The sequence below is a fragment of the Papaver somniferum genome, unplaced genomic scaffold (genome assembly GCF_003573695.1).
Source record: "Papaver somniferum cultivar HN1 unplaced genomic scaffold, ASM357369v1 unplaced-scaffold_107, whole genome shotgun sequence".
Lineage (NCBI taxonomy): Eukaryota > Viridiplantae > Streptophyta > Magnoliopsida > Ranunculales > Papaveraceae > Papaver > Papaver somniferum.
In genome coordinates, this window is record NW_020619603.1 from 9,168,207 (window position 1) to 9,176,423 (window position 8,217).

The 8,217-nt window shown below is 34.3% G+C and overlaps 1 long non-coding RNA gene across 6 annotated transcripts; it reads right to left on the reverse strand.

Annotated features, from left to right (window-relative positions):
- Nucleotides 1-3,933: 3,933 nt before the first annotated feature.
- On the reverse strand, nucleotides 3,934-7,793 carry LOC113328382. 6 transcript variants are annotated; one of them, XR_003349372.1, is made up of 14 exons: nucleotides 7,565-7,793; nucleotides 7,334-7,464; nucleotides 7,106-7,206; nucleotides 6,905-6,975; nucleotides 6,717-6,807; nucleotides 6,578-6,633; nucleotides 6,437-6,493; nucleotides 6,190-6,239; nucleotides 6,066-6,103; nucleotides 5,886-5,975; nucleotides 5,724-5,776; nucleotides 4,923-5,000; nucleotides 4,523-4,590; nucleotides 3,934-4,358 (listed from the first exon to the last, which is right to left on the reverse strand). It is a non-coding gene; the product is annotated as an uncharacterized LOC113328382 (long non-coding RNA). The 6 variants fall into 6 exon arrangements; XR_003349370.1 differs by having other exon boundaries at nucleotides 6,905-6,980; XR_003349369.1 differs by having other exon boundaries at nucleotides 7,089-7,206.
- Nucleotides 7,794-8,217: the final 424 nt, after the last annotated feature.

Here is an 8,217-nt window from a genome sequence, read left to right on the forward strand (position 1 = left end):
AGGCGAGGATCTTAGTATAAAGAAACTGAATGAAATGATTGAAGAAGTGTTGGCTCAGAAGCAATCCAAAGACGAGAGACAATAGATATTGACGATGAAAAAGTCTATGGATTCGCCATTTGTTGACAAGATAAAATGTTTCCGCCCACCGTTAAGATTCATCCAACCTCAGTTCAAGGAGTTTCTTGATGGAAAGAATGACAATCCAGTTGAGCATGTACATATTTTCAAGCTTCGATGAGTTTGTGGGGATATACAGATGAACTACTCTGCAGGACCTTCTCGATAAGTTTAACTGGTAAAGCTTTAACCTGGTTTTCACAATGAAAACACAAGGGTACCCAAACACATCACAATCTTTTTGTTTCAACCTATAAGTCCTCTACTGAATGTAATCGTCTATCGACAAATTCGAGACAATACAACAATTCGGTTCACACTTCATGTGATCTTCTATGGATACGAGATCGAAATAATACAACAACAAGATCACTTGTGTGAATGACTAGGATACTCACTTGTGTGATTGACTAGGATACAAGATCGAGACGATACGACAACAAAGTGTACACTTCATAATATGTTCGGTAATAACCGAAACTCTATATGATCACTATCAAGTATTTCAGAGTTAATGCACTAAGTTTAATTTAATTTTATTATAATAAAAATAATTATAATTGCCGAATAGAAAAATAAATGACACAACAAGATTTTGTTAACGAGGAAACCGCAAATGTAGAAAAACCCCGAGACCTGGTCTAGTTTTGAATACTCTCAAAATTAAGCCAATATACAAAATCTAAACCAACTTCGTATAGTTGAGACCAAGCATACTACCCCTATATACTTAGTTCCCTCAATATCCCTGCGCCTTTGAATTCTAGAGTCACGAACGTGAATAGCAAGTCCTTTTGATCGTATTCCAAACAACAAATGAAGAATCTGTTTGGTAACCACTCTAATCAATCTTGGTACAAGATATAGATGAGTCATTGACAAAGGCTCTTCCGTTTAATCTAATAAACTCCTTTGTCTAGTTAGATCAATCTAACTATAACTACCGAACACTACACCATTTTTCCCTATTCGCAACTAAAATTCGTAACGGCCCAGCAACCGTTACAAATTTTCATGTTACAAAAATTTGTTACGAAATTTTTTCGTGATTTGTAACTGAGGCTAGCCGTTATGAATCGTAACAGGATAATTTTATACGCGTGCTACTCACTCGCTTGGTCAGACCAGAGACAGTAACAGATATTGGTTTCGCGTGTGCCATTCAGCCGTGTGCCATTTTTTCCCACCCAAGCTTACATATGCTAGAGGATAATTCCCCCCTGAAGAGATGAGGGATACAGTAAAAACTCTGTAAATTAATGTTGTTGGGACCACCAAAAATTATCAATTAAGCGAGATATTAATTAATTGATAAATTAATAATTATTAATTTATATACTAATTAATATCTTATTAGCTTATAGAGAAATTTATTATCAAATAATTATTTTCAATATACTGTAGAATTTTAAATTCTTCAAATCACCCTTCAATCTCCCACTTTGCTTAATTGTAAACTTCGATCAACATATACCACAAGTTTAGATAATTCAGTTCAACAGTTAGACGATGAGTTCACTCAAGTCTTGCAAAATTTGATTAAAAAGATGGGTTATTGCAATTCAATGAATGTCAAAATCTGCTGAATACCCGGAAGAAAATGAATTTACGCAACTGTTGATTGATGAAATATAATTGAGAGCGGTATGGAACTGATAAAGATGGGAAAGAAGATGATGAAGGTTCTACAAGAGATCCCCCTTTACGAAACGTGGTTTGTTAAAGTGGCAAGCACATTAAATAATTTCTTGTTGAGTTATGAGAAAACAACACCAGAAATTCTTACAATGATAACAAAACTTAGGGATAAAATTTCATGTGATATTGATTTTGACAAAAACCAGAAGATAATTGAATCATTTAAAAAAAAATTTATAAGTCATTAACGTATTGCAAATATATAATGAATTATTAATTTATATTTCCTATGTGGACTACATAGGTAATCAAAAAAGTATTATTTAATAATTTTAGCGAATTATTAATTTGGCACGTTGTCTCCGACTTGGGACAGACTAAAAATAGTGGGAATTATACAATTGACCCTCTTTTGGCGGGCTTCAAAATTACCCTTATGAAATAACAAATATACCCTCTCCATTCATATCCCATCAGGGGTCCATTAAGAATTCTACGAGATTACATAATTACCCTTTGCATATGTTTATTATTCTAAAACCAAAAAACAGTTATCAACGGAAAGAAAAACGAGAGAGAGAGAGAGAGAACCTGTTCTTCTGTCAGCTGAAATCAGGCGGAAAAAAAATCGAAAATTTTTATGTGAAATCTAGAGATTCAATCACCAGAAAATTATCTTCTTCTTCTTCTACTGAATATATTTTCATCAACATCGTTGTATCTTTTCAATCTCATATCTAAAAACAGTTTCTTCATCAACAACAGAATCAACAAAATTTTCTCAATCTGAAACAAAATTGATAATGGTGATTCGTGATTGAAGATGAGTAGAAATTTATTTTATATTTGCATGTTCGATTTGTAATATCTCAATCTTCATATTTGATTTCAGTTTAATTGTATTTTCTGTTGCAGAGATCGAGATTTTGGAAGCTTGATTCTTTGTGTTTGATTCTACTGGATTGATTGGTTCATTTACATATTATTTGAATTTGAGATCCTTATTCATCTCTTAAACAGGTATTCTTCAATTCTTCAATCTCCAATCTCCGGTTTTTGATTTTTGAATTTCTGTTAATTTATTTAGATCGGCTCATAATTCAATGTTAGGTATATTGTTCATGAGTTTTAGCTTCAATATACTTTGAATGAACCAGTTCTCGTTTTGAACTATTCTAGAGAATTTCGTAGTGTTGATGAATTAGTAGGAGAATTATTTGGATAATACTGATTGTTAAAGAATTATTTTCAGTATACTAAATGTTGATCAGTTTTGGTATAATTAGAAGTTAGAAGTTAGTGTAATCAATTAGAAGTTACAAGTCAGTGTTTATATACTCAGTTTACATATCTAACGTTCGATATTGAATGTATCTTTCACGAGGGGGCGCAGCCCCCGAGTGATGTGGGACGTAATTTGAATTTGTTCTTAGGTTAAGTTTATGCTTTTTCTTATGGTTTGCACTGAATTTTTTAACATGGAGCATGTATGTTCGTGTAGTATTTCTTGGTGCAGGTTCACATTTGCACCGATTGCATACTAATGCGATGCGAAGTAACATATATGATTCTATTTATGTTGTTTTTTGTATTAAAATCCTAGTTGTTGACATAGAATTTTCATTGTTTACACTGAAAATTTGTACAATATTCAGATTATTTATATCAACATTGGTTGTTGATTCAGGTTTGTTGGATCAACTTTAATTGTTGATGCAAATAACCTAGATAAATTTCTGATTATAGTTGTTGATAGCTGTTTTATTGGATCAACATTGGTTGTTGTTGCAGGTTTTTGGATCAACTTTCATTGTTGATGCAATAACCTGGACAATTTTCTGATTATGGTTGTTGATGCCACTACACCATTTTTAGCGATTTGTAAGGGCAAAGTTCAGTTGCAAAGCGGGGATTTAAATCAGTTACGAAAGTCGATGTTGCAAATTTTCGCAACGGCTCACAAGCAGTTGCGAAATTAGGAGGTCGCAACAGTTTCAAACGATTACGAAATTTGGAGGTCGTAACAGGACAGTGCAGTTACGAAATTTTTGCAACATCAAAAAATAGAAAAACCAGGTCAAAATTACACTCCCCTGTAACAAAACCTAGTTTCCCTGACTATCATACCCAGTCAAAATCAAGTTTTTAATCCAACAAAACTATCAAAAAAAATAGTTGTTCTAGAATTTAATCCACCATGACATTCAATGATCAACTCCTTATACACAAAAATTAAGAACCACGTCACAAAAGTTCCAAGGACATACAAATTTTGTGTGTGGTATCAAAAGATCTTATTCATAACATAAGGATCTTATTCAGTACGATTCTACAAGGTTTGACATCACTCTGCAAGTTTATTTTATCAATAACTTCAACAAGTACCATACCTTCCGAGTAAAGAGTTGATAAATGATGACTTCCCAACACCTTTTAGGTCCAAACATGAAGTACTGGAAAACATTTCTATCTGATTGTTGCTTCTTGCGATCTAACCTTCTTCGTCTGGTTATATGCAGGACAAAGGCAATGCCTTGGTATCCGATGTAAACCAAATTGGCTACACTTTTAACCGGATCTAACAATGTCATGAGGGTCCACTGCATTCAGATATAGCATTTAAAGAAGTGAAATTCCAAACTGACACACAGCAGGGAGAGCACAATGGAAAAACTTAAAAGGAATAAAAGAATAAACTCCAACAAATGGAAATCTTTTATTTCTTTGAGAAAACAAACAAAGCGAAAGTAGTGAATGCACATACATGTGCCAAGAATCTCTCCTAATGCAGTCTTCTCTGCAGATTCCTTATGTGGAGTTTTACTCCAAGGACTGTAATTCCATAATATAAGTAATATTAGGTTTCATATGAGAGTGAGCACAATAAAAATATTTTCAGAAGCGCAGTCAAATAAAGATTGATTCATAAAATATATTTCAATCAAATTGTTCTGTTTGCTTCTTTCTTTTGTTCATGTGCACATGCGCAGTTATGAAAATTTAGTAAGACTACTGATAATGCACTTGCAAGTAACAAATGATCTGAGGCTGCTAGCCAGTTCGTAGAAATGACAGTTTTGCAGAAATGTGTAGCATATAATACATGTTGTGAAATCATAACGATGCGGTAAAAAGATAAAAAATAGCCAGTTTTAAAATATCACCTTTCTGGTGGAGTTGAAAAAATTTCATTAAGTTCAGCAGGTCGTAATGCGCCACCCTAGTAGACAGTCCCGATAATCCTGAACACATTTCATCAAGAAGATTAGTAGGCATATAAAAACAGACGACGGATAAGTTCTAACTATTCGATTATACTGCGAGTCATGGACAAGAACTGGGTCCAAGTGTAGCGCCTTAGTTCTTGTTTCTTAAAATTTTATCAAGCCACTAAAACATATCTCCTAAAGTTCTAGTAGCTTTCATCTACAAAACAGTTGCACTAACGGTCCAAAACATGAACTATTCTAGAATGTTTTCAGAACTTATATTTTGGCTCGTAGTTTACAGTTAGAGGGTTAACAATCGAAAATTTTCTAACTTGAACTATATGTGCATTTCTCTCCTGAATTATCGATAGTAAGAATCCAAATTACATATTCAAAAAACAGTAACTACTGCTACATTTAAGAGCCTACCAAGCAGTTAACCAGAAGCATACTAAGCTAATATTTCGTATTCTTTGATCACAGGTTAATAATTCAGAAATGTGGACGGTTATGAATGTAGGCCATATAGAAACCTCAAATCATAAATAATCTTAGAATTCATTGATGAAAATTAAATGACTAAGAGACAAAAAAAAAGCATATTATTACACGACGTGATGGAAGTACCGCAACATTACTACTAGTGTGAAAACATAAAGCAACGAGATACATGTGAGGCAAATGTATAACTAAGCCAAAATTATTATTTTCAGTAAAGCAGTAATAGTGTGAAAGTTCCAAGACAAAATGCGGAACCTGAAGTACAGTAGCAGCCATGGCATCCTTCTTGTTAAGCTAACCCCGGGGAACTTCAATTGCAAGGGCAACATGAGTTACCAGTCGTCATATAAGGAAAATAAAGAACTGGTCAACAAGAACCTTAACCAATTGAAAGTACGAAAAGATTTATATACACACCGTTGAAGCAGCCGCAATACAGGAATCACCTCCTACATATTTAGCATCGGAGGAGGTATAGGCTATGTACTTGGTGTTCGAAGAGGATCACTTGCAGGGTAATTTAACCCTTCATAATTTAGAAATACAAGTTCACACAATCTCAAAGTAAACTAACGATATAAAAGCATTAAGACATACTTCAGGATAAACACCGATATAGTGATCCAAAAAATGCCCTGCAATGAAATTGCGCCATTTCAATACAGGTATACATGAAAGATAAACTAAATAAAATGTTCAAAAGAACCATATTACGACATACTTCAATCTCAGTCTTGGATTATGAGAGGACCTGTCCGCATAGAAAAGCCACTGTTTGATTAGCGACAACAAGTACAGATTAAAGTCAGTGAGTAAAGTATTCGAAAAATAACAATTGTCCAACTCATGCATGCACCAAAATACATACTATACTGTACTAATTCTGAACCAAGCAATTAATCTCTAGAGTATAAAAAATGATCCAAAAACAAGGCCCATTTCACATAAGAGGTTAAAAGAATTCCAACCTGCACCGCTGAGATGCTAATAGCACCATTAATAACTCCATCCATGATACCCAAGTCCTGAAACCAAAAAGTGACAAATGTTTATAACATCAAATAGTTAATAAACGTTGATAGAAAGAGGAAAGGAACAAGAAGAATTACCTGACCCATATCGCTTAGCAAAAGATCACCGTCTAGTTCCCACTCCAACGCAACATCTATTATCAGACTTAGATTAATCAAATGAAAATCTAGCATGAGCAAACCAAATTCACAAAAAAAAAAAAAAAAAAAAAATGACCGTTTCACTAGCATTGAATCAGATATGTGTAAACCAATCCATTGGTGTCCACTCTCAGATGATGTTTCTCCGCTTAGTCTAGAGCCACAGCCTAAAAACAAAACACAAAGTAAACACTCAAAAACTAATTCCAAACTTCAGCTGTCTACTAATAAAATCACAAATTTAAGTATCAAACATGAACTTACCAATATCAAGGAGCAGCCGCGGAACATCATCCCCGGGCAACGCAAGAAGCTCTAATACTCTTTCAGACAGACTTTCCTTTACACCATAAAATCGACTATAATTAGTAAACGAAATCAAACTATTTGACTAGAATTGCTAAAAATATGTTGAGGAATTATGATTATTAAACCTGAATTTCAGTACATGACAAGAAGAGGTACCAAAGCTGAAGGGTACTTCTGTTTGTTAGTCTTGATAGTATCCTGAACAACACCTGAATCTTTTCCAGCTTGAACTGAAATAGACTTTGCAGTAGCTAACCCTACAATATACCAAATTACCTCCAACATCAACAAATCATTAGCAAAAACCCTAAAATATAAACAACGAAATCTAAACAAAACCCAAATCAGAACTCAACAGTACAAGACCAGCTGTTGTTTTCTTACCAAAGTGTTTGAAGGTGTTAACGTTGTAGAGATTGTTAGGTTCTTTCTGAACTGAACCATTTGATTTCTATTTCCAAACTCCTTGACGAGGAAAGCGTCATTCCTCTTCACGATCTCTCAAATCAAAAACCCTAAAAATTTAGGGATTTCACACAAATCAGATTCAACCAAACCCAGAATCAAAAATCAAACATAGGGATGAAATCAAGAGAGACACTTTATTATACTTACAAGGAAATGAGAAATTTAGGGCCTTTCTTCTTCTCTGTGCTGCTGCTCTTGAGAGTTTTTGGAGACTACATAAGAGAGACTGAACCGTAAAACAACTTTTGTATGTAAACCTCGAAACCCTAAGGCGAAAAATAAATAGGTTGGCTTGATCTGGAATTTGAGATCTCTGAAACCTATGAATTTCAGACATGACAGAAGCGAATGAGAGACAAAAGAGAATGAGATATGAGAAACGAGCGAGAAAGGAGTTCTAGGGGGTTAGTCGTGGGAGAGTTCGAGAGATTTTAATGTATTTGGGTTTTTTCCTGTTAGTCCTGAGAGAGTTTGAGGGAGTCTCTCCAAATTCCCGTTAGTCGTGGGGGAGTTTAGAAGAGTCTCCTAAACTCCCTAGAAAACACCTGTTAGTCGCTGGAGAGTTTAAAAAAAGCTCTTGAACCCTGTTAGTCATAAACCCTACAATACTAGGGAGTTGGTTGCTTTGGGGAGTTCGAAAGAGTTTTTAGTGTATTTTGGTCTCACAACAAATCTCTCAAAAGAGTAGAGATTTTAGTGTATTTTGGTCTCACAACCAAATTTGGTTCAAAATCTTTCTTTTCAAATCATACAGATTTCTCCAATCTCACCAGCAAAAATGTTGTTCCCAACGTGATGAA